This window comes from Mauremys mutica, chromosome 3, assembly GCF_020497125.1.
Source record: "Mauremys mutica isolate MM-2020 ecotype Southern chromosome 3, ASM2049712v1, whole genome shotgun sequence".
Taxonomy (NCBI): Eukaryota; Metazoa; Chordata; order Testudines; family Geoemydidae; genus Mauremys; species Mauremys mutica.
The window spans coordinates 3,546,293-3,569,359 of record NC_059074.1 but is presented as its reverse complement, the minus strand read 5'-3'; the positions used below and the strand labels follow the sequence as shown (position 1 = coordinate 3,569,359).

The following is a 23,067-nucleotide window of genomic DNA, read 5'->3' as shown; positions in this document are numbered from 1 at the left end:
TGCCCCAGGAGCTCTCAAGGGAACATGCTGCCTTCTGAAGTCCCTACCGCCTGTCGCAGGTAGTTGTCTTTTTTGCTGCCACCACCTTACACCTTGATGCCTAGCTATGTGGGGAGGAGGGGGGTGCAGGGCTGTGGGGGATGGGGTAGGGCCAGGGGCTACGTAAGAAGGATGGGAGTGCAGGGGCTGTGGTGGAGGGGGGCTATGTGAGGTGTGGGGTGGTTGTGGGGGGATGGGGAGGTCTGTGGGGAGGGTGTGTGTGTGGGATGCGGTAGGGGGACTATGTGGGGAGAGTGGGGTGCGGGGGTTGTGGGGGAAAGGGCAGGGGCTATGTGGAGAGGGCTGTGGGGGTTGTAGAAGGACAGGGCTGTGGGGGATGGGGGCTATGTGGGGAGGGATGTGGGGGTTGTGGGGGGCCGGGTCGTGGGGGATGGGGTAGGGGTGGGGGCGATGTGGGGGTGAGGGTGGGGGCTATGTGAGGAGGGTAGGGGTGCGGGGGGGCAGGGAGGTGTGTGGGGTGCGGGGAGGGGGCTGTGGGGGATGGGGTGGGGGCGATGTGAGGGGGTGGGGGTGGGGGGGGCCCGGCCCGGCCGCTGCGGCGGTGGTTGCCATGGCTCCGGGATGGGCGGGGCAGGCCGGTCCCCGGAGGGGGGGCAGTGGCGCATGCGCGGTGCGGCCCCTCCCGCAGAGCCCGGCGCGGTGCAGACGCAGCGAGCAGCGGCCGGAGCGAGCCGGCGGCCCGAGCGCGGTGAGTGCGGGGCCGGGCCCGGCCCCCGACACGGCCCCGGCCCCGGCCCCGGCCCCGGCCTGCCTGAGCCCGCGGGGCCCCTGCGGGCGGGGGGCCCCACAGCTTCCGGGTGCCCCGCGGGGCGAAGCTGGGGGGCGCTGCCCCCACCCCTGGGGCCGGGCCCCGCCGCCGGGGGAGACGCGGGGTGACAGGCGGGTGCGGGGGTGGCTGGTGCTGATGGCGGGGGGCCGGGGCCGACGCGGGGTGACAGGCGGGGGCGGGGGCGGCTGGTGCCGATGGCGGGGGGCCGGGGCCGGGCCCCGCCGCCGGGGGAGACGCGGGGTGACAGGCGGGGGCGGCTGGTGCCGATGGCGGGGGGCCGGGGCCGGGGCAGGCGCGGGGGAGACGCGGGGTGACAGGCGGGGGCGGCTGGTGCCGATGGCGGGGGGCCGGGGCCGGGGCAGGCGCGGGGGAGACGCGGGGTGACAGGCGGGGGCGGGGGCGGCTGGTGCCGATGGCGGGGGGCCGGGGCCGGGGCAGACGCGGGGTGACAGGCGGGGGCGGGGGCGGCTGGTGCCGATGGCGGGGGGCAGGAACGTGCCTCTCTCTGCCGGCTGCCTGTGGTGTGAATTGCCCCCAGTGGCTCCTCCCGCCCAGGGCATTTCGCTGTCCGGGGGGTAAATGCTCTTGCTGGTACCCAGCTGGCAGGGAGCGGCCTGAGCCCCTCCAGGCTGTGTCCGGAGCACACCTGTTCCAACCCATCACCCCCTGGTATTTTTAGTTTTGTGACAGAACTGAAGCTTCAGTGTAGCTGTCGCTTTTTTGGTAGCTGTCCGTCCGCTGGGGGTGGATTAAATCCTTCTTTTTCCTGACATAAGTGTAGGCGTGATCCACTGGGCTCCACATCTGACAGCCTGGTCAGAGGCATACATGCTCAGCCACAGAGCCAGAAAAGTCTCTGCTCACTTTAATGCTTTTGAGATTAGAGCCTTGGACTCCAAGACTGAGTGTAAACATATTCTGTGCCGTATGGATGAGTGGGAAAACCTCCTCCGAGAGAGTAATCGTCTAGACGCTCACTCCCCGTGCAAAGGGCCTGCTGCTGCCAGTAGCTAGAGAGAGCTGAAAAGCCAGTGGATGCAGCCTCCTAGTTTCTGTGATATTTTACTTAATATAAATTGCTTTGTATGCACATTTCCCATACACCAGGGATCCCCGACTCTTGTCCTACCAAGGGCTACGTCTGCAACTTGCCCAGAGCCCTAGGGCCGCGTGTAACCTGCAGATACCCTCACCTTTAATATGGAGGAGCAGACAGCTAAGACTACATGTCCCAGCATGCGTGGGATTTTTTGTTCTTAGAGCTCATATGGGTGTGGGGCAATGCATACTGGGATCTGTAGTCTTTATGGCCACCAGCTAAAGATGAAGGTGGATGGACCACTCCGTCTGCCCCAGCTGAGGCACATGGAGATCTGAATTCAGGGCTGCAACCCTGTGGGGTTGGCGAAGCAGAAGGTGGTGGAAGTGTATCAGGAACCCTGAGGAATGACTTGGTGAGTGCAGAGAAGAGAGAGCTGGACAAGCAGCAGAAAGCGTCTCTTTGTGCTCCTGCCTTTGGAGAAGCACTGGTGGTTGGGCGAGAAATGCACAAAGTGTGGGGCAGGTTAGCCCTGTGATGGGAAGTGCTAGAAAATGGTTCTGCAGAACTGGTAATTGTGGCCCCTTAAACTTGCCATCACTCTGGCTGTTCAGGTGAACAATGGCCTTAGAATATGAATGTATGCAGTTAAAATCCACTCTTGAATCAGAGGTTTTTCTGAGATATGGCTGAAAGAGTAAAGAGCAGTTCCTAACTTAAACCAGCTGGGCTACTGCAGATGTTACAGTGTATTTGGTGCAGTGGTTGTGCTTATGGGGCTGTAGGCAAAGACGCCAGGTCCCAGAGGAACTTACCGATATAACAGGGTTATGGTGGTGGGAGAGGGGCATCAGTAAAGCTCAGGTCTCTGTATTTCTAATGTTGCTGTTACTGAAGCAGCTGGTCACCACATGCAAAATGAAGGATCACTTAGGAAAGGAGCTAAACTCTTGTCCCCATTATCAGGCTTCTGTCTCAGTGGGATCAGTCTTGGAGAAGCTTTGCTTGGCCCCTCTGTTAACTGAGCAGTTGCCTGCTTAGAGAAGAGGCTTGTGCTAGGCCTTAAAATGGTCAGATGCTGGCTTCTCCTGGTCCCTGGGGTTGGGGAATTCCACAGCCCTGTGCTGTGACGTCCTATAACAGTGTGCACGTGGAAGCGTGGTCACAGAGGTAAACAGGTCTGGAATTGGATGAGGGGAAGTCAGAGCAGCACCCTGGTGTGACGTGCTCACCTCTACCCTTACCCAGTTCCTAGGGCTCAGGGTGTAATCTTCTGCGGGTTTGCGGGGCCTTTTACCAGTGAAAGAGCCTTACACAGTAATATCCTTAACCTCTATTAATTATCAGTTACCAACACAGAATTTGCATGCTAAGCATACAGTGCTCACCACTCCTCATAAGGCAGATGAACTTTTCCTGCTGGCCAGTCAGGATCAGGTCGTCCAAGGGCTCCAGCTTCTGCACAGTATGGTTGGCAGCTCTGAACTTGGGACTGTGTCCTGGAGTTGTTCCTAAAGAACTTCCTTTTGGACCCCAATTTACATAGTGAAACCTGAGTCCTGCTTAGCTCTACCTTCACCAGTCATTGTAAACCGAAGTTCTGCCAAACAGTATTTTTCACCCATTATGAAACAGCTCTTTACCCAGTCAGACCCCGCCACCTTAGCTGACTCTGTAAGGTGTAAATCAGCTATGCAACAGGCAGAACCAGACAGAGCCCCTACAGATAAACAATAGAGAAGTAGGGACCATAAAGGCAAAACAATAGAAGTAGAGGTTTCACAATCACAGCTGTGAAGTGGTTCCTTGCCAGGCAGATGCCATCAAACAAAGTTTTCTTTAACCAACTTAAGCTCCGTTTCTTTACCTGGTGGTGATGGGCACTGTTAGGACAGGAGCCTTCTGAACAGCCCCATAGTACAGTTTTGGTGCAATAACTGGAAGGTGAGGCTGGGACTCTCTGCAGCTTAGCTCATGGCTGCTGTCTCTCACTGCAGAAGAAGGCCTCCGACCTTACAGTGGGATGATTGCAAATCTCTGCCTGCCTGTTTACCTGCTGTGCTGCCGAGTGTGTATTTGCTTGGAGCTGTTCCATCTCTTAGGGGAGAAAGAGCCATTTGGATGACTGTCCATGAAGATTTTAGTTCAAGTAGTTATGCATTGATCCCATCCCAATGGGGAATTAGGGCTGACGGGTACTAGTTGATTGGAGGCCAAAAGCCACCACTTCTATTAGATATTTTCTCACCATGACAGGAAAAAATCATAGCCAATGTTGTCTCACCATTTCCTTGTGCTCCCCCTTCTTAAAACATAGAAGCCTAATGGCCTGCTTGGGCACCTCAGTCAGGGGCTTGGCTCCCAGAGTGCTGAGCTCCCAGCAGCTCCCTGGCCATTTCACTGCCCACATGGAGTACTGACAAACCAAGGGGAGACCTGAATAGGCTGCCCCTCTCCTTCCTCGGGGAGTTCTGCTGGGCGAAGCTCCGAGGAAGGTTCAGTGGGGCACTGTCTTGGTTTCAGTTCTCCCTCACAGGTCTGATGGCAAGGAACTTTACATATTGGCTGGTGTGGAGAAAGTAAATAAAGAAGTGTTATTTACTCCTTCTCATAACACAAGAACCAGGGGTCACCAAATGAAATTAATACACAGCAGGTTTAAAACAGGAAGTCAACACAGTCAACCCGCAGAACTCTTTGCCAGAGGATGTTGTGAAGGCCAAGACCATAACAAGGTTCCCAAAAAAAACCCCCAAAAAACAAAAAAAAACCCTAGATAAGTTCATGGAGGATCGGTCCATCAATGGCTATTAGCCAGGATGGGCAGGAATGGTGTCCCTATCCTCTGTTTGCTAGAAGCTGGGTGGGTCACTGGATGATTCCCTGTTCTGTTCATTCCCTCTAGAGCACCTGGCATTGGCCACTGTCGGAAGACAGGACACTGGGCTAGATGGACCTTTGGTCTGACCCAGTCTGGCCATTCTTATGTTTTCAAAAGGGAGCGCCATTCTGCCTGAAGCCCATGAAAAACAACGAGATACCTGATGGGAATGTGAGATCCTGTGATTCAAAGTCAATGGGTGTGTGTGTGGGGGGAGGGGAGGGGAGGGGGGGGGGGAAGTCTTGCTTCCGAGAGATTTCTCACCAGCTTCAGACTTCTGGCAAATCTGGCCAGTAAAGACGGGGGGACCGACCGTGCTCTGAAAGTGTGGCAGAATTACTCCACCTTGCAGCGATCTCTCCGCATGCCTGAGTGGGATTGTTTCTTTCCCGTTACCCTCCATGCCAGGGCCAGTAAGCAGACTTTGCTGTGCCTTTTTCTGACTGCCCTGCAAGGCTGTATTAGTCTGCTTCAGAACCAGTGGAAGGTAAGAGTGATCAGAATGCACTCGACATTAATATTGCAGAGGATATTGTGTAGGGTAATTATGTCTGAGTAGGCGAGTCCAAGAACATAGTCACTAAATGAACCCTATGGGGTGTCGTCCAGAGTCATCAATTTCTGCCTGGACTCTCTAATAGATACTAAATGGTACGTAGTTTACTCAAAGCCAGAGGACTGTGAGTAACTCGAGTGATATCTAACCAGGCTGCCAACCAGTCCTGGGGCCGGTTTTGTTCAACATCTTCATTAATGATCTGGATGATGGGCTGGATTGCACTCTCAGCCAGTTCGCAGATGACACTAAACTGCAGGGGAGAGGTAGATACGCTGGGGGATGGGGATAGGGATAGGGTCCAGAGTGACCCAGACAAATTAGAGGATTGGGCCAAAAGAATCTGATGAGGTTCAACAAGGACAAGTGCAGAGTCCTGCACTTAGGACAGAAGAATCCCATGCACCACTACAGGCTGGGGACCGACTGGCTAAGTAGCAGTTCTGCAGAAAAGGAACTAGGGGTTACAGTGGATGAGAAGCTGGATATGAGTCAACAGTGTGCCCTTGTTGCCAAGAAGGCCAACGGCATATTGGGCTGTATTAGTAGGAGCACTGCCAGCAGATTGAGGGAAGTGATTATTCCCCTCGATTCAGCACTGGTGAGGCCACATCTGGAGTAATGTGTCCAATTTTGTTCCCCCCACTACAGAAAGGATGTGGACAAACTGGAGAGAGTCCAGTGGAGGGCAACAAAAATGATTAGGGGGCTGGAGCACATGACTTATGAGGAGAGGCTGAGGGAACTGGGCTTATTTAGTCTGCAGAAGAGAAGAGTGAGGGGGGATTTGATAGCATCCTTCAACTACCTGAAATGGGGTTTCAAAGAGGATGGAGCTCGGCTGTTCTCAGTGGTGGCAGATAACAGAACAAGCAGCAATGGTCTCAAGTTGCAGTGGGGAAGGTCTAGGTTGGATATTAGGAAACGCTATTTTACTAGGATGGTGGTGAAGCACTGGAATGGGTTACCTAGGGAGGTGGTGGAATCTCCTTCCTTAGAGGTTTTTAAGGTCAGGCTTGACAAAGCCCTGGCTGGGATGATTTAGTTGGGGTTGGTCCTGCTTTGAGCAGGGGGTTGGACTAGATACCTCCTGAGGTCCCTTCCAACCCTGAGATTCTATGATTCTAGGTGAATGGGCAACATGATGGCAAATGCACTTCGATGAGGATTAATGCAAATAAATGCATAGCAGAGAGAAACTGAAGCTTCTCATACATTATAGGGTTTTAAATTAACAATCAGCTCAGGAAAGGGACCTGGGCGTCCCTGAAAACCTTTGCTTAAATTGTGACTATGGGCAGAAGAGCACGCGAGATGTCAGGCGGCGTAAGGAACAGGATGGAGGATAATATAAGGCTCTATTAATGGATTTTGTGGTGCGTGCAGAACAGCCCGTCTCACACAGGGTCCTGCAGACTGGATGGGGCTCAGAGAAGAGTGATAAGAATGATGAAAGGCTTGAAAAAACCATTGGGGATTGTTACCTTGGAAAGGAGACGAATGATGGGGGATGATATAGAAGTATCATGCTGACCAGTATTGTCTCACCGTTTCCCTGTGCTCCCCCATCTGTCTGTCTCTCTCTCCCTCTGGTGTCTCTTATCTGCTACTTAGAGTGTCAGCTCCTTGGGGCAGAGACCATCTTTCTTCTCTGTATTTGTCCAGCGCCTGACGCGAAGGGCTCCTGCTCTGCAAGCAGGGTAGGGTGACCAGACAGCAAATGTGAAAAATCGGGATGGGGGTAGGGGGCAATAGGAGCCCATATAAGAAAAAGACCCAAAAATCGGGACTGTCCCTATAAATTTGGGACATCTGGTCACCCTAGAGTAGGGCCCCTAGGGGCTATAGCAAAACAAAACCGCAGAGATGCAATGACGATAACACTAATAATACGATGCATGGTCTGGAGAAGGGAAATCGGGAATTTCTGTCTGACAACTCTTGTGTTCCTGGGGGAGACCTAATGTGGGGGCAGCTTATCCCACAGCTTACCACCGCGTTCTTACACCTTCCTCTGTAGCATCTGGTGCTGGCCACTGTGAAAGACGGGCCTCAAGGCTGCTCCACTCTGGCAGTTCCTGTGCCCCTAGGATATATTCAGGTAGGGAAGGCTGATCTCAGACAGATCTATAAAGAAAACCCTCCGTACAAGAGCCCAGGAGGGAAGTCTGATGTCATGTGTTGTGTCCCGCTGGCACAGAGCGCAGCCTTGTTGTTACGTACAGCATCTTCTCTGAGGCTTTGGCTACACTTACACTTCAAAGCGCTGCCGTGGCAGCGCTTTGAAGCGCTAAGTGTAGTCAAAGCGCCTGCGCTGGGAGAGAGCTTTCCCAGTGCTGTCCGTACTCCACCTCCCTGTGGGGAATAACGGACAGCGCTGGGAGCCGCGCTCCCAGCGCTGGGGCTTTGACCACACTGGCGCTTTGCAGCGCCGCAATTTGCAGCGCTGGAGAGGGTGTGTTTTCACACCCTGCTGCAGCGCTGCAAATTTGTAAGTGTAGCCAAGCCCACAGACATTGGAGTCATGTGGGAGGGAGGGGAATGAAGGGAGAAAAGAGAGGTTTTCAGCTGAGGGTTGAAGTGAGCAAGAAAATCTGTGATGGGAGAGAGAAAGTGAGGCGGTTCAGGCCTTCAGAGAAGGCTCTTGCACCAACAGTAGCTGGGTTGTGTGAAGAGCTGGAGGAGACAGCTGGTAGAAGAGAAGAGAGAAACAAGGTCTGAGATGGTCATTGCAACCAAGGCAGGCAGGTGTGAGTGGGGAGCCAGCGGAGGCAGGTGGGGATGCACGTCTGTGTATTTGTGCTAGTGCTGTCTCAGCTCCGTGGGAGCCTGGAGGTGCTTGGATACCTCAGTGGTAGGCACCTTACCAGCAGCCTGGCAGGGAGGAGAGGGGGCTCATTGGAAGGAAATGGAGAGATCTGTGCCAGCCTGGGACAGGATAAAGGAACTCTCAGCTCTGGCAGGTGAGCAGGGGTCTTGCCAATGGTTTAAGCATGTGGGCCTGAAAACAATTCCTCCTGGTTTTCTAGTCACTGTTCCACCCTGGTCTGACTCCTGGCCACACTAACTGTCCAGGCTAATTCATCTGACTTTCCGGTCTTTGTTTACTTGTAATTTTAACAAGCATCATAGAGATGGTCCTAGAACAGGGGTGGACAAACTATGGCCCGTGGGCCGGGGCCGGCCTGCAAGCCGTTTTAAGCTGGCCCGCGAGCTCCCGCTGAGGAGCAGGGTCTGGGGCTTGCCCCGGTGCTCCAGCCAGGGCTCCGGGTCGGGCTTCACCACGCGGCTCCTGGAAGCAACTGCATGGCCCCGCTCCGAGGGTCAGGGGCCACTCCAATTGTAGGAGCTGGAGAAGGGACATGGCACTGCTTCCGGGAGCCGCTTGAGGTAAGTGCTGTGTGGAGCCTGCACCCCGAGCCTCTCCCCATGCCCCAACCTTGATCCCTCTGCCAGTCTCCAAACGCCTTGATCCCAGCCCGGAGCACCCCCCTACACCCCAAACTCCTCATCCCCAGCCCCACCCCAGAGCCCTCACCCCCGGCTGCACCTCCACCCCAATTTTGTGAGCATTCATGGCCCGCCATGCAATTTCTATTCCCCAATGTGGCCCTCGGGCCAAAAAGTGTGCCCGTCCCGTCCTAGAACAGAAGACCTGCTGTAAGCCTTGGTAGTTAGTGATTCCTCCCAGCAGGTGTTACTGCATGGTTGCTCTGGAGTTGGATGGGGCCAGCCCAGCTACTGTTTGTTTGTTTACCTCTATGACAGGTGTGGCAAAGCTCTGACCTTGCCCCCATGGGTCCTGCGCTTCTAGGCGGTTTATGCTTAGCCTCAGTGGCTCACTGTGACCCTCCCCATAGCCCTTCTCTCTCTAGGGCCAGGGTTACAGTCTACTGAGCCCTTTTCATCATAGGCCTGCAAGGAGGTTGGTGAGAGAACTCCCACAGTCTCTGTTCAGCCTCCTGTCCTGACAGGGACCTGACTTCCCCTTCCAGGAGCTGTTCCTGTAGTGGTGGGTTGGGGGGAACCCGGGCCCGCCCTCTACTCCGGGTTCCAGCCCAGGGACCCTAATGGTAGCAGCTGTTGGCAGCCAACCTTTCACTGCCAGAGTTGCTACATTTCCCTGGGCTACTTCCCCACAGCTCTCCTGCTTCACCCTTACCTTAGGGCTCCTTTACCAATGGTTTGGGGGTGTCTTCATTACCCAGCCCTTCAGCCACACTTCCTCTCCCCTGCCTGACTGGAGTGAGCCCTTTTTATAGTATCAGCAGGGCCTTAATTAGAGTCAAGTGGTCACATTAGCTTAATGGCCTCACCTAACTCTGCAGGTTAATTAGAGTGAGGTGTTCTCATTAGCCTGGAGCAGCCCCTGCTCTGGTCAGTCAGGGAACAGAAAACTGTTAATCCAGTGGCCAGTATATCTGCCTTCTGCTATTCTGCTGCACCCACCTGGCCTGGTTCTATCACACAGGTCAGGAGAAACATGCAAAGTCACTGAGATCACAACTTATTGGAGTGAGTTTGTTGGCATGCTACAGCAAGCAGGGCCAGGGCTGAAATACGAAACTGATTCCCGCTTATACATGCATAAGCAACCCTCCTGAAGCATTATCTCGCTCGGCTGTAATCTGTACTGCTTAGTTATGTTCGGGGGAGTGGGGAGGAGGATGTTGGCAGATTCTTCAGGTTTTTCCCTTGGTTAATTGCCACAGGTTATCCACTCACTGATTGCCCGGCTTCTGGTGGAAAATAATTCAGGGCAAGTAACAACCAGGATGAAAAGTTGATAATGAGGTTTTGGCAGCGGTCCTGGCTGTTTTGCCTTTAACACTGAATAAACAAGTCCAACGTTGTGACTGATTTCATTCTCCTCCTGCCTTTTTTTTTTTTTGGCTAGACTCTGTTTGTTTAAAACTGCATGCCTAACATTTGTGACATGTGCTTTTATTATCCATGAGGTATTCGCAGTTGTTTTGTCGTCTTCTGTGTCTAATTGGGGATCTTCATTAGGAGTTGGGCTAATAACCTCCTGAGACTCTTGTGGAAAGAGATCAGGACTGTGCAGTGATTCTCTGAATAAAAACATATCCAAGCATCGTTTAACGATTGGTCATTAATTAAACAGCATTCAGCAGTTCAACCATTAAAATGCCATGGAAGCTAAATTCCAGTTTTGCCTTGCAAGCATTTCTGGTGAGGAAGTGGGGAGGCTTCTGTGGAGAGTTTCAGAGTAGAGTGCTGGGAGTGAGAAGAGACCTTTGGACATCTTTCCCTGATGGCCTTGGCAGCATGTCTGGGAAAATCCATCTTTGCTCTGAAAAGCGAAAGTGACCTTTGCAAATTCCCTCTGCTCTTCACATGCTTCGACATTTGCTTTTCCTGGTGTTCCTTAGTCCCCTTTGTGCCTCGAGTGCTGATTTCCTTCAGGGCAGTTATGGACAGAGAAGTGACAATGTAAAAATAGCATCGAACCTGGCAGGCTTTGCACAGTGCTGCTCCTGCCTGTGTCTCAGGTCTCGGTTCTTCCTTCCCCCCATCTCATGGTGGCAAGAGTGAGCTGGTGCTTGATATGTTACTGACCCAGCAAGTCCCTGCAGGTCTGAGCGTTTAGTTGTGCTTGGCTTTGATCTAGAAATACCAAGTCTTGTCATCTGTCTGAGCCCGCAGTCGGAGGAGTGGGTGTATTGAATCTTTAACAAAATGCTCTTCTCTCCCAAGCATTTGGCAGGAGTTTGAGTTAAATAGGTGTTAACAAAAACAAACAAGCAAACAGTCTGACTAAATCTCGTCTCCTTTCCGCTGTGGGATTTCAGGCTCTGGGCATGTCACAGTTATACTAACTGACCAGCTAACTGGAGGTAGGTTCTGAGAGTTACACCTTTTTAAAAAGCCAAAGAAGATATTTTTGAGGGAAAGAGGGGACTGGACTTTCAGGTCACGTTCATCCCCTGTGTTTTCCTTTGCAGGTCGCTTTGTGGAGGTGGGGATTTGCCCATTCACGTCAGTGAGGTGATGGCCCTGAAGCCCATTTAAATAAAAAGAACAGGAGGACTTGTGGCACCTTAGAGACTAACACATTTATTTGAGCCTAAGCTTTCGTGGGCTGCAGCCCACTTCATCGGATGCACAGAATGGAACATATAGTGAGGAGATGTATATACATACGGAGAACATGAAAAGGTGGGAGTTGCCCAACCAACGCTAAGAGGCTAATTAATTAAGATGAGCTGTTGTCAGCAGGAGGAAAAAAAACTTTTGTAGTGATAATCAAGATGGCCCATTTAAGTCAGTTTGACAAGAAGCTGTGAGGATACTTAACATGGGGGAATAGATTCAATGTGTGTAATGGCTCAGCCATTCCCAGTCTCTGTTTAAGCCTAAATTGATAGTATCTAGTTTGCATATCAATTCAAGTTCAGCAGTTTCTCCTTGGAGTCTGTTTTTGAAGCTTTTCTGTTGCAAAATTGCCACCTTTAAATCTGTTCCTGAATGGCCAGAGTGGTTGAAGTGTTCTCCTACTGGTTTTTGAATGTCACCCCCTAATGGTTTCGTTGATGATCAGTTTCCCAGAATCATCTACTCTGGGACTGTGGCAGGAGCCGGAGTCTCGCCCCCACCCTTGCTCAGTATGCCCCTGCCTCCCTCACTGCTGCGTGTCTTCCTCCCACTCCTGCCTTCACACCTTATTCCTGAGCTCCGAGGGGGTGTGAGCCAAACACCTTTTCTTGCTTCAAACCACTTGTGTGAGTCGCTTCTTCTGTGGTGTGTGCCTTCAGTAAGAGCTGTTGTCACACTCGTCCTCCAACCCAGGCCCATCCCCTGGCCCCAGCCTCTGGTCTCGATTGCTTTGTCTGTGAGCTCTTGGGGGCAGGGATTGTCACCCCCTCTATTTTGTACAGCACCAAGCACACAGGCAGTGGGGTTAGGAAGCCAAAGTATAGCAGGGCCGAGACCCCGCCTGGGACATGGAGCTCAGTTCTGGGCACCACCTTAATGGAAGACAGAGCCAAGCTCTAGCAAAAACACCGGTTTTGCAGGGTGTGAGGGGGAGCTGGGGTGACTGCTGTGCCAATGAATGGGGCTGCATGGGGAGGTGTGAGTTCTGGAGGAGACAAAGTGAGCAGTCGGGAGAGAAGTGCTGCAGAGGCACCGGGAGGAGGAGGATGGCAGAGGCAGGCAGAGCTGCCCTATGGAGAACGCTGCAAGTGAGGAGAAACTTGAACCAAATGTGGTGTGAGCAGGGGCGCCAGTACATAGACTGGCTGGGGAGACGAGGTCAGAACAGCGCGTACGGGGGAGGCTGGATCTTGGCAAATTCCGAGCAAGCCCAGTTCCAGAGGGCTCATTTCACAGGAAGCTGCGGCTCTCACTGGACATGGCACTTGGGAAGGGCTCCGCAGTGAGCATGGGGCTGTGAGTGCAGTCCAGGCAGCTGTGGTTCTGTACCGGGGGAATGCCGTCTCTCGCTGGGACCAGGAGCCGAGCGCTGGGCTGGGGAGGAGGCAGCAAGACGGCCATGGGCAACGTAGTGCTGGAATTCTGGGAACCTCCTGGGGCCCAAAGGGCTCGCGAGACACAGGATTGCTTGTAAATGCATCTGCCTGACTCAGAGGGACTTTGGGAGTGTTGTGACAGACAGCCAGGCTCAGTCTGCCTGTCCTGGGCAAGGTCCGGCTCGTGCTGCCCAGGGCTGTAATAATGGAGTTTTGAAAACATCCTGAACATTTTAAAAAAGCCTGCCGTGACAGTCCAAGGGGAAGCCTTCAGTAAGAGTCCAAGCATCAGCTTAGCATTGGGGTGGGGAAGGGCTGCCTGTCTCTGATCCTTTTGTAGGGAGAGTTCGCACACAGCTTGTTTACAAACGCTCTCATTTGGGATTGGTGCAGACTGTTTAGTTTTCTTCCATTCAATGCTAGTAGCCTGCCTAGTGCTGAAGTAGCCGCAGGTGCTACACACAGGCCCCAAGCTGTCTCTTGGCGGCTGGGAATTAATTTGAAGCCAAGTAATGGGTGCTATTGAAAAATGTTTTATAGCATGTTCTCTAAAATATTGCAGTTGCACGTGACCCTGCTGTCTACACCCAGTCAAACTGCCTTTGACCTTGGTTCTTTTTACAAGCTACGAGTCAGGGGAGACACTTATTTCCTGTGGTTGTTTCTCCAACGCTGGTAAGGGGAGCGTGCGGAAAGGAGGGAATGTGATGGGTTTGGGTACATTTGTCAGTTTCAGCCACAGAGGTGAGTGGGAAATGCTGCTTTTATAGGGAATGTTGGTGTTCATACGTGTGTTAACCATCTGTGTCTGGTTCCATGGGTGGCAGAGAAGGACGCTGGCTGGGCTAGCTTTCATTTCAGCTTGCCAGTCTGTGTGCTTTTCCCAGATTTGGATCAGTCTCCTGAACTCGAATTAATATGCAATTAGATACAATTAACTTAGGTTTAAACAGAGACTGTGAATGGTTGGGTCATTACACTAATTGAATCTATTTCCTTATGTTAAGTTCTCCTCACACCTTCTATGGGTCATCTCAATTATCACTTCAAAAGTTTTTTGGTTTTTTTTCTCCTGCTGACGATAGCTCATCTCAATTGATTAGACTCTTCCAGTTGGTGTGGCTACTTCCACCTTTTCAGGTTCTCTGTATGTATAAATATCTCCTCTCTGTGTGTTCCATGCTATGCATCTGAAGAAGTGAGCTGTAGCCCACGAAAGCTTATGCTGAAATAAATTTGTTACTCTCTAAGATGCCACAAGTACTCCTGTTCTTTTTGCGGATACAGACTAACACGGCTGCTAGTCTGAAACCTAAAGAGGAGTGTATTTTAAGTTTACTTAAGCAAGATTATCCTATTCCATGTTACAGGGAAAAATCGCAGCCATGTGGAATAATGTTAGGCAGGGCCATTACGGGATGGGTTTGTCTTGTGAGGGATGCAGATACGATCCTAAGTGCTGGCTGGATGGCAAGCAAGAAATAACTGAGTGGTTTTTTCGGTTGTACCTTTTACATCTTCAGAACAAGCTTGTCACCAGTTTAAGCCCTAGATTCATCCTACCTTGAAGCTCTTCCACTGTGCTGGTCAGAATCCAGATTCATTGTCCTGATTTGGTTTTACTGGTTCCCACTCCCTGCGCTTTTGTTGAAGGCACACACTTGTAGAGCCCCATGCAGTGCTTTCTGCGGCGGCAGGTAACAAAAGTCTAACCAGCCCTGCCCGTGCAGGGAGGCTCTGCCGGATCAGGCCCAGATCCTGTAGTTTTGTGAAACATCGAGTTGTTCCTGAAGTGGCAGATTCTGGTTCGTGAGACAGTTTGTGTCTCAGCCTCTGATATTGATTCTTGGGAGCTGTTTCCGGGGACTTTGGGATCTGTGGAGGGATGCTGGGTTTGAAATGCCTGGACTTTCCTGCCTTTCATTCCTCCAGAGGAAGATCAGTTGGAGTGTGTTGTGTTCTATTGTGTGTGAGATTTTGAAGGCAACATTAAACCAAGGCCCAGCTCTGTGCGATGTTGAGCTGCTCTCAGAAGAGCAGTGGTTTGCCTTGGCATCCCCTGCAGTGTGGTGGGAGCCAGTGCCCCTGCCCTCCCCGGTTTTCCCCGCAGAACACTTGGTTTAGAGAAGGCAGGCTTGCCCAGAAGCACATTCAACCTTTAGTTTGGCATTTCTTGGCTCTTACGTGGGCAGCCTTCGCTCTTCCCCCCGTGCATGCACAACGTGAGACTGCCTCTCAGCACAGGAGCGGGCACCTTTTTCTGCAGAGTCCCTCTGGCCTGCCTGCTTGCGCACTGAGCCTCAACACATGTGGACGTGCAGAGAAATGCCTCATACGTGCATGCTACCAAAAGGACACTGAAGGATTGTGCAAGGAATGAGAAATTCCACTTGATTTCATGGAGGTCAGAGTGTCACGCGAAGCACCTTTCCCAGACCTGAGGAAGAGCTCGGTGTTAGCTCGAAAGCTTGTCTCTCTTATCAATAGATGTTAGTCCAGTAAAAGATATTCCCTCCCCCACCTTGTCTGCCTAATATCCTAGGGCTGACCCGGCTACAACAACGCTGCGTCCTCTATCTCATACTTGCCTGTACACAGGGCCAGTGGCATGCTGGGAAACGTCATGAAAAACCCACTGCCGTACCAAAACGCAGTAACTGCTTGTGCAAAGTGCGTTTTAAACCTCTGTAATCTACCTAATCCAAAGTCTCTCTTTGGGCGGCCGGTCAATGACCGTCTCTGTAGCAAACTGCGGGTTCCTCTCGCTGCCTGGTGACAGGCTGCCGCTGGGTTGGTTTTTAAGTTGGCAATGCTTTTAACGTAATGGCCAGCGTATGTATATCTGTCTCTTCCTGCTTGGAAATGGCGTAAGTTTCTTTTTAGATTTTCAAAAAAAATATTGTGCTCAACTGAGACCTGAGGCAGAAAATTTAATCTGGAAAGTTAAACATTTGACAAAGTTATAAACTACTGAAAGAAGCTCTGTGGATTGTGTAGTCCTTGAGAAACTGATCTCCAGGTGTCACCACCTGTAACCAGAGCGAGAGACCCCCTCCAAGTTATCCCCACCACCTCTGGAAGCCCTCCACAGGGCTGGGGCTCTGACTGTGCACTCTTTAGGATGGGCACTGGCTGGTTTGGTTTGGTCGAATTTCAAGCAGGTCAGTGGTGCAGAATAGCAATGATGAATTTGAAACTAGGCCCCCAGTGTATGAAAGAAAACTGCAGCTCATGGCTGATAAAGGCATATTTTATGTTATCCTGAAGCACTTCAGAGCACTTAGATTTACACTCCTACAGGTCCTCAGAAATGCAGCCACATCTGGGGTGGAGAGAGCCATCCAGACGACAGCTAGCATACTGGTCAGCATAGGGAGGTAAAACTGAGCAAAGGATACCAGGCCACAAGACTCTTACGAAGAGAGCTTCGTTCCAGTAACGATGTCACGTTTCTGTCTCATTGTGTTGTAATAACCCTCCGCTCTTACAACCATGGATCCCTGGGTGTTTTATTAATGTGACTACGTACAGCGCCTAGCGCAATAACTAGGGCCCTGATCTCAGTTGGGGCCCTAGGGACTATCATCCTACAAATGACACGTCTTTCTGCTTTTACCAGTAATGTGGAGTCTCCCTGCCGGGCGAGCCTGCTGTCCAAGGGACCTAGCGGGGCTCTGGTGTCAGTGTCCTAGGTGGGGTTTCTGTCTGAGTTGAGCAGTAAGGCAGAGTGGGATGGGTGCGTCTCAGGCTCTGGAATAACCAGAGCATTCTCTGGGCGGCTATGGGTGAGGTTTGGGAATAGGGTAGGCCCCACCCAGCTAATGAGGCTTCAGTGCAAGGACGGAGGCTGGTGTTCTGGGTTTCCTGCTCTGCTTTGGGAGGGGTTGAGCTGCTCTGGTATTTGCAGAGGGCCCTGCAGGGGTGACTCTCGAGGAGGGTTCTGCATGTGTTATGCAGTCTGCACTATGTTGTCTGTGGAGGAAGTGTCTGGCGATCATGGGTCCTCAGCCGTGCTAGCCTTCCATCCCGCTCCGGGGGCCTAGGCATTAAGGCAGCAACAGATCCCTTGGTGGCTGTTAGCTGCAGGGAGCCGTGCTGTGCTGGCATGTGAATGTGGGAGTAGGTGGGCTGCCCACGCTCTGCAGCTAGCAGTCATGCGGGGCAGACATCAGGGTCTGCACTTCTCAGCAGCTCCATTCTGTGTTGAGCTGCTCACCTTTAATATGGAGGGGTGGTCGGCTGCCACTACAAATCCCAGCATGCCATGCTCTGTCCTGAGCCAGGGGGAGGCTGCTTGGCTCGAGACAGAGCATGGCTTTCTGGGGCCTGTAGTCTCAGTGGGCAGCAAGCAGAGGGCTGGGGGCAGGATTTTACCCCTTGAGTAAATCATGTGTGTCGAGGGCATGTGAGGAGCTGTGGAACATATGAATTTGAGAGGTGCTTGTCTCCTGCTTGTGCACAAGTTCTAATAGCCGCTGAGCAGATCAGACTGAATGTCCCAGTTGGATTCTCTTTGCATCCTGCAGCTAATTGTTTGTGTTCAAAATAGGCAGGTCTGAGCACACCAGAGGGGTGGGATTATTACAGCGTCACGCACCTTGGGTGTAGCAAGGGGCATGAGGCCACAGCGTCTTCTGCAGCAGGTGAGTGACAACATCCTCTGCGTGGAGTTAGAACGTTGTATTGAGTAATAAGCTCCGACCTGTGCATCTGTGATCCTGGTTATGTAGCTCACAGTCCGCGTGAGCCAATCAGCGCACTCTGTTCTCAGTGTGTATGCACAGAGACCTAATTACTCCCTGCTTGTCTGATGAATGATGCATGGGCCGTGCCTGGAAATGCAGGTTTCTTTGGTGTTCTGGTTGTGTTCCAGCATGCGAGCAGCCAGTGCTGTCGTACCAGCACACACTGAGCTCCGTTCTAAACTGCTAATAGGTCCGCCTGCTCCCTGCTTCCCATCCTAGCAACTTGGAGCACAGGAGGCGAGACGAGCTGCGTCCACCTTTGGGGTAGGTGCCGTATTTGGAGGAGAACCAGGTGCCTGGGAGACACGGCGGGGGAGCCGTGGGCTGCCTCGTGGAGAAGGCTCTTCACCCTCCAGGGGAGTGGCGGGGGACCTGGATAAGGAATCTTTGGGGAGAACTGGTGGCTGGCAGACGCTGGCGGAGCGTGGCGGGTTGTGCTTCGAGGATGCAACTGCCACAGAGAATGCTGAGTCCGTGGGCGGGAGTTCCGGGAGCGAAATCCTAGGCTGAACATCAAGGGTGACGTTCAGAGTGAATGATCAGTGGTAGAGACTTAGTGGCGTGGTTCATTTGAGATTGGCCTGGCCAGAGCCCTAGAGGACAGACTGTAGCCCGTGACCCTGGCCTGCCCTGAGATGGGCTAGGTGGACACAGCTTTCCCAGCACCGGCATGGCTGCTCTAGCTGGCTGAGCGTGGCCGTAGACAGCTCCTCACAATGCGGTGGTGTCAAGTGCCTTCCTTGTGAGTTGATGGTGGTGGTCGTTTCTCCAGGAGAGGTGCTGCTGGCTTGCTCCTAGCCAGCCAGGTGGGATGCTTTGGGTGCATTGGCAGATCCCTAGGCCGCTGGGGGCACCTTTGAAACCAATCTCCTGGATTTGGCAGGTGCCTTTATCTGCTCTGGAGTAGGCGTCCCTTTTCCAGTAGCCCACAGAGCTCCAGAAAGGGAGGCGAGACGGGCTGGCTGTGAAGATGATGTAGAAGCAGAAGGGACTTAGTCTAGGACACCCATCATGGGAGCGCGGAGGTTCCCTGGCCCGCTTAGCCCTGACCAGTTCCCGTCCTTCTCAAGATCTCCAGCAGCTCTGGATTGGTGGGTACTTCGGGGACTTTGTAACGTCCCACTGGAGCTGTCAAAAATAAACCTTCTGAATAGTCTGTGCTCCTAATAATAATTTATAATAATTGGAGATATACCAATCTCCTAGAACTGGAAGGGACCTTGAAAGGTCATCGAGTCCAGCCCCCTGCCTTCACTAGCAGGACCAATTTTTGCCCCAGATCCCTAAGTGGCCTCCTCAAGGATTGAACTCACAACCCTGGGTTTAGCAGGCCAATGCTCAAACTTCCTGCCCGAGGGTTAGATGGATCAGGGGTCGGGACAGGAATCTGCCATCTGGTTAAACCAGGGCTCTCTTGGCTTGCTCACTGTGGGCTGAGGGTGATAAGAAGCGCACGTCGTTTATTCACGATGGGTCAGTGGGGAAGCATTGGTTAAGTCATGACTGCACGAAAGGAATAAATATCTGTCCCAACCTTGGGTTCAGACATGGGAACTGGGGTCTGGCTGTCTGAACCAATAGTGTGGTGCCATATTTATCACCCTTACTCAGCAAAGAGGCACGACTCCCTGTTTTCCCCCTGCTGAGAGCAAATCTCCCTTCGTACTGCAGCAGCCCACAGGCCTGTCTGTCTCCCCTTCCCAGATATTTGGCAGCGCACGTTCTGCAATCCACTGGGCAGCTGTTCCCTTCTTGATGACCAGTGTTCTGGATCTCCATCGCAGCCAGTCGGTCACAGGAAGGGATTTGTCAAACAGGTCGTTTTCCTTCTGTGTTTTACTTGTAGCTGTTGTGTGTGACGCAGGGGCACGTGGCATGTCTCTGGTACGCTGGAGCAGAGTGCATTTAGGGGCACAGTGCCCGCCATGGCCCCACGGGAACCCAGGGGCTGAGCCTCGCCTGCGTACAGAGGAGCAGACTGCTCCCACCCTCCTCTGTAGGATCTGTAGACACACAGCACAGTGCTCCTTTCTGATCCGAGTGGAGGCTGCAGAGATCAAGAGGGAGCCCGGCATGCTGGGAATTGTAGTCTCTGTATGTGGGGAGCCCATTTGTGGAACTCCTCTGGCTGCAGTTTGACCACAGGGTTCAGGGAAGGCAGAGGCTCATCAAGGTGGTGGAAACCACTGGCTCCATCCTCCCTGGGCCAGGCAGGACAGGTGGTTGCTCTCAGCCTATGGACAAAAGGAGCTCTGAGCAGAGGGGAGCGGGTGCACCTTCGTGGGCTCTGCCTACTAATTCCAGGTCTTTGGCCCTGCTGCAGTGCTCCTCCCTCTGTGGTGTGCCTGACTCAGCAGGTGTCCTCCTCCATTAATTAAATCCTGGAGCTGGGCCAGTTGTTGATGGTTTTCTCATACACTTACAACGCCCTCTCTCTCTCTCAAGCGTCGTCACCCACTAACACAGCCTTGGCAGGACAGCGGCTGTCGGCTGGGTAAACTGGAACAACAGAGTTGTAGAGTGGATGGATGGAGACGGATTTGCTGGCTCTGTGCTGGGGAGGGGAGGGATCGGTGGGGTCACTAGCATGTGAAAGAACTGGAGCAACACTGAGCTCTGTGCTGAGCCGTGTGCTGCTCTGTCCAGGCATCTCTTTTTGTCTGATTGCAGTGATGTGCTGCAGAAAGGGATTATCTGTGCTTGCAAGACTGTCGTAGCAGACGCAGCAGGCGGCTTAGTATACAGCAGGCGTCCGTCGGCGGGAGGATGGAATGCACCAAAGAGCTCTGGTTTTCTGGGGTGGCATACGGCGAGGGTACGCAGAGAGCATGTCAGACGGGGATCTGCAGTGCAGCCCCCGGGGCCTCGTCCATCATCCATGCGGCTGGGCCTGAGCAGAGGCTGCAAACAGAGCTCGCTGCATCTCTCAGCCTAACAGGGTGTCGTAGCTCCCACGTCTGGAAGGGACCATTGTGATCATCCTTGCAGCAGCTTTCCGAAGTCCCCAGCCAGGACTGGGCTCCACTGGTGATGTACACACAGGAGGCGAGACCTGGGCCCTGCCCCGGAGTGCTCACTGACTAGCTGGGAAGAGGCCCAGTTGAGTCTAACAGACAAGCTGGGAGGGGCAGGAGCTGTGACCGTGGGAGAGAGGCTCCACTCTCTGCTAGAGCCCAGCCTGCCGGGGGCGCTGCACCCCAGCCGGAGTCTGGAGCGCAGCCCGGAGGGTGGCCAGTGCTTCTGTGCACCCCGACGAGGCCTCCTGTGCCCAGCTGCCCTGAGTCTCTGGGGGCGGGTTGTGGGGGACCCCACTCTATCCTGTCCCATCGCACACTCCCCACCTGGTTAGTCCCGTTCCCCTGCAGCCAGCGTGGCTGCTCGCAGAGCTTAGGGAGAACAGACCAGCCAGGAGATGGGCTGGGGGGGATCAGACTGTCTCTCCCCTGAATGTGATCCCAGGGGCCGGGCAGTGCTGAGCCCCGTGAGTAATAACTCCAGCAGTGGCTGCTTACCCAGGAACCTCGGCAAGCAGCGTGGCTGCAAGCCCCCCTCACCTCAGTGCCTGTGTCTGTGCGGGGGCTGCAGCGCTGGGACTGTGGGGGGAAGATGTAGTGGGGGTCTCCGGCTTTCACTCCTTGCAGCTCCCCCATCGCCGCTGGGACGTGCTCTTCATTAGCCTCCCCTGGCGCCCTGCAGGCTCCTGCAGTACGGTGGGTGCTGGCAGGCGTGAGCCCTTGTGTGTGGGGATGAGGGGAGAGCCATCTCGCCCCGTGTTCCCAGCCACCTCTGCCCCTGCAGTGCAGCCCTTTGCTGCTCCAGCCTGCTGTCCAGCTGCTTTCTCGCCCTCAGTCCTGCAGCCGGTAGTAGTGCCCAGGGGTTTCCATCCTCGTTTCCAGCTCCGGGCTCCCAAGCCTGAAACACCACGGCTGCCTCATTCCACTGCACACACCAGAGCCTCACCCGGGCCACTTATCCTGCTGGCTCCAGATAAACTAGGTCAGGCTGCGCACCTCAGGCCGGCCAGGACCCTCGGCGTGTCCTCTCTGCCAGGCCCTCTGGACCAGAGGCTCTTCACTGCCTTGTGTCCATGCTCTGCCGCCTGTAGCAAGGCTCCTTCCAAGTGCTGGCTTCAGAGCGGTAACTGCCTGTGCCGCAGGGCTGGGAGGAGGTTCTGGCCATGGTAAGGATGTTGCTGGTTATATACACATCGCTTCCCTACTCAAGAGAAACACCAGGCTGGGAGAGGAGTTGTTGAAGCTAAGCGCCCATGTGGACACAAGAACACGTGGCTAGAAACTGGCCATCAACAGGTTTAGACTTGAAATTAGATGAAGGTTTCTCACCACCAGAGGAGTGAAACTCTGGAGCAGCCGCCCAAGGGGAGCAGTGGAGACAAATCCCTGAACTGGCTTCCAGCCGGAGCGTGATCAGTTTATGGGGGGATGGTGTGCTGGGGCTGCCTACGATGGCATGGAGCTGATCTGCGACCGCTAGCAGCAAATCTCCCCAGCGGCCGGGATGGGACACTGCAGAGACTTCTTTCCCAGCTGCTGGCTGGTGGGTCTCACCCACATGCCCAGGGTCTAACTGATCCCCGGATTTAGGGCGGGGAAGGAATTTCCCCCGGGTCAGGCTGGCAGAGACCCTGGGTGGGGGTTTGCCTCCCTCTGCAGCCTGGGGCCTGGGTCACTCGCTGGTTTGAACTAGTGTGAATGGTGGAGTCTCTGTCACGTGAAGTCTTTAAATCATGATTTGAGGACGTCAGTGACTCAGCCAGAGGTTAGGGATCTATCACAGGGGTGGGTGAGTGAGGTTCTGTGGCCTGCCATGTGCAGGAGGTCAGGCTAGATCATCATGATGGTCTCTGAGATCTCCCCCCTACCAATTCTGCTGTCTGACCAGGTTCCGGGGTTTGGACCAATGTTAAAAGCCACGTTAAATATCCTGTCAAAGTTTCTAACCATAATTCTTTAGAGTCTTGAGCCAAGCATGTGGCTTTGATTTACTCAGTGCCCTAAGCGTACTTCGCTCTCTGCATAGCCCCGGTGTGAGCAGCCCTGCCCGACGCAGCCTGCAGTCGGTCATCAATCATCTGCCTGGGGCTGAGTCAAAGCTGTCAGTCCTCGTGGCAGCCGTTCCCCGCCACAGGTCAATGTTCCTACCCCCTGCATTGAGCTCTTGGGCAGGAATTGCTTCCCTCCACACACTGTAGCAGAGGCCCCAAGAGGAGCAGGGTAGCAGCTGGTGAGAGGTTAGGACAGGAAGTGAAGGAAAATACTGTATCCATCTGACAATGCAGGGGGAAGGTTTGGGAGGCAGAAGGTAACCATAGGAGACCTTCGCCAGGGCCGTTCTGAGGAGCACCTTGTTCTCGCAGTGACCTGGGGGGAGACACCCCCCCCCGGAGCAGAGCCTCTTAGCGTCATGCGTGGTATTGACTGTAGCTGAGTCTCACCCTGAGCTCTCCCATCCAAGCACTGACCAGGCCAACCCTGCTTAGCTAAGAGGTTCACTCTCTGCGCCG

The 23,067-nt window shown here is 53.6% G+C and overlaps 1 protein-coding gene across 1 annotated transcript in view; it reads left to right on the top strand.

The window, feature by feature from the left end:
- Nucleotides 1-681: 681 nt before the first annotated feature.
- MAPRE3 (microtubule associated protein RP/EB family member 3) overlaps nt 682-23,067 on the top strand; it is a 67,105-nt gene continuing 44,719 nt past the window's right edge. The window contains exon 1 of the mRNA XM_045010055.1: nt 682-748. The gene's annotated coding sequence lies outside the window, so the exon portion shown is untranslated. The remainder of the gene's footprint in view (nt 749-23,067) is intronic.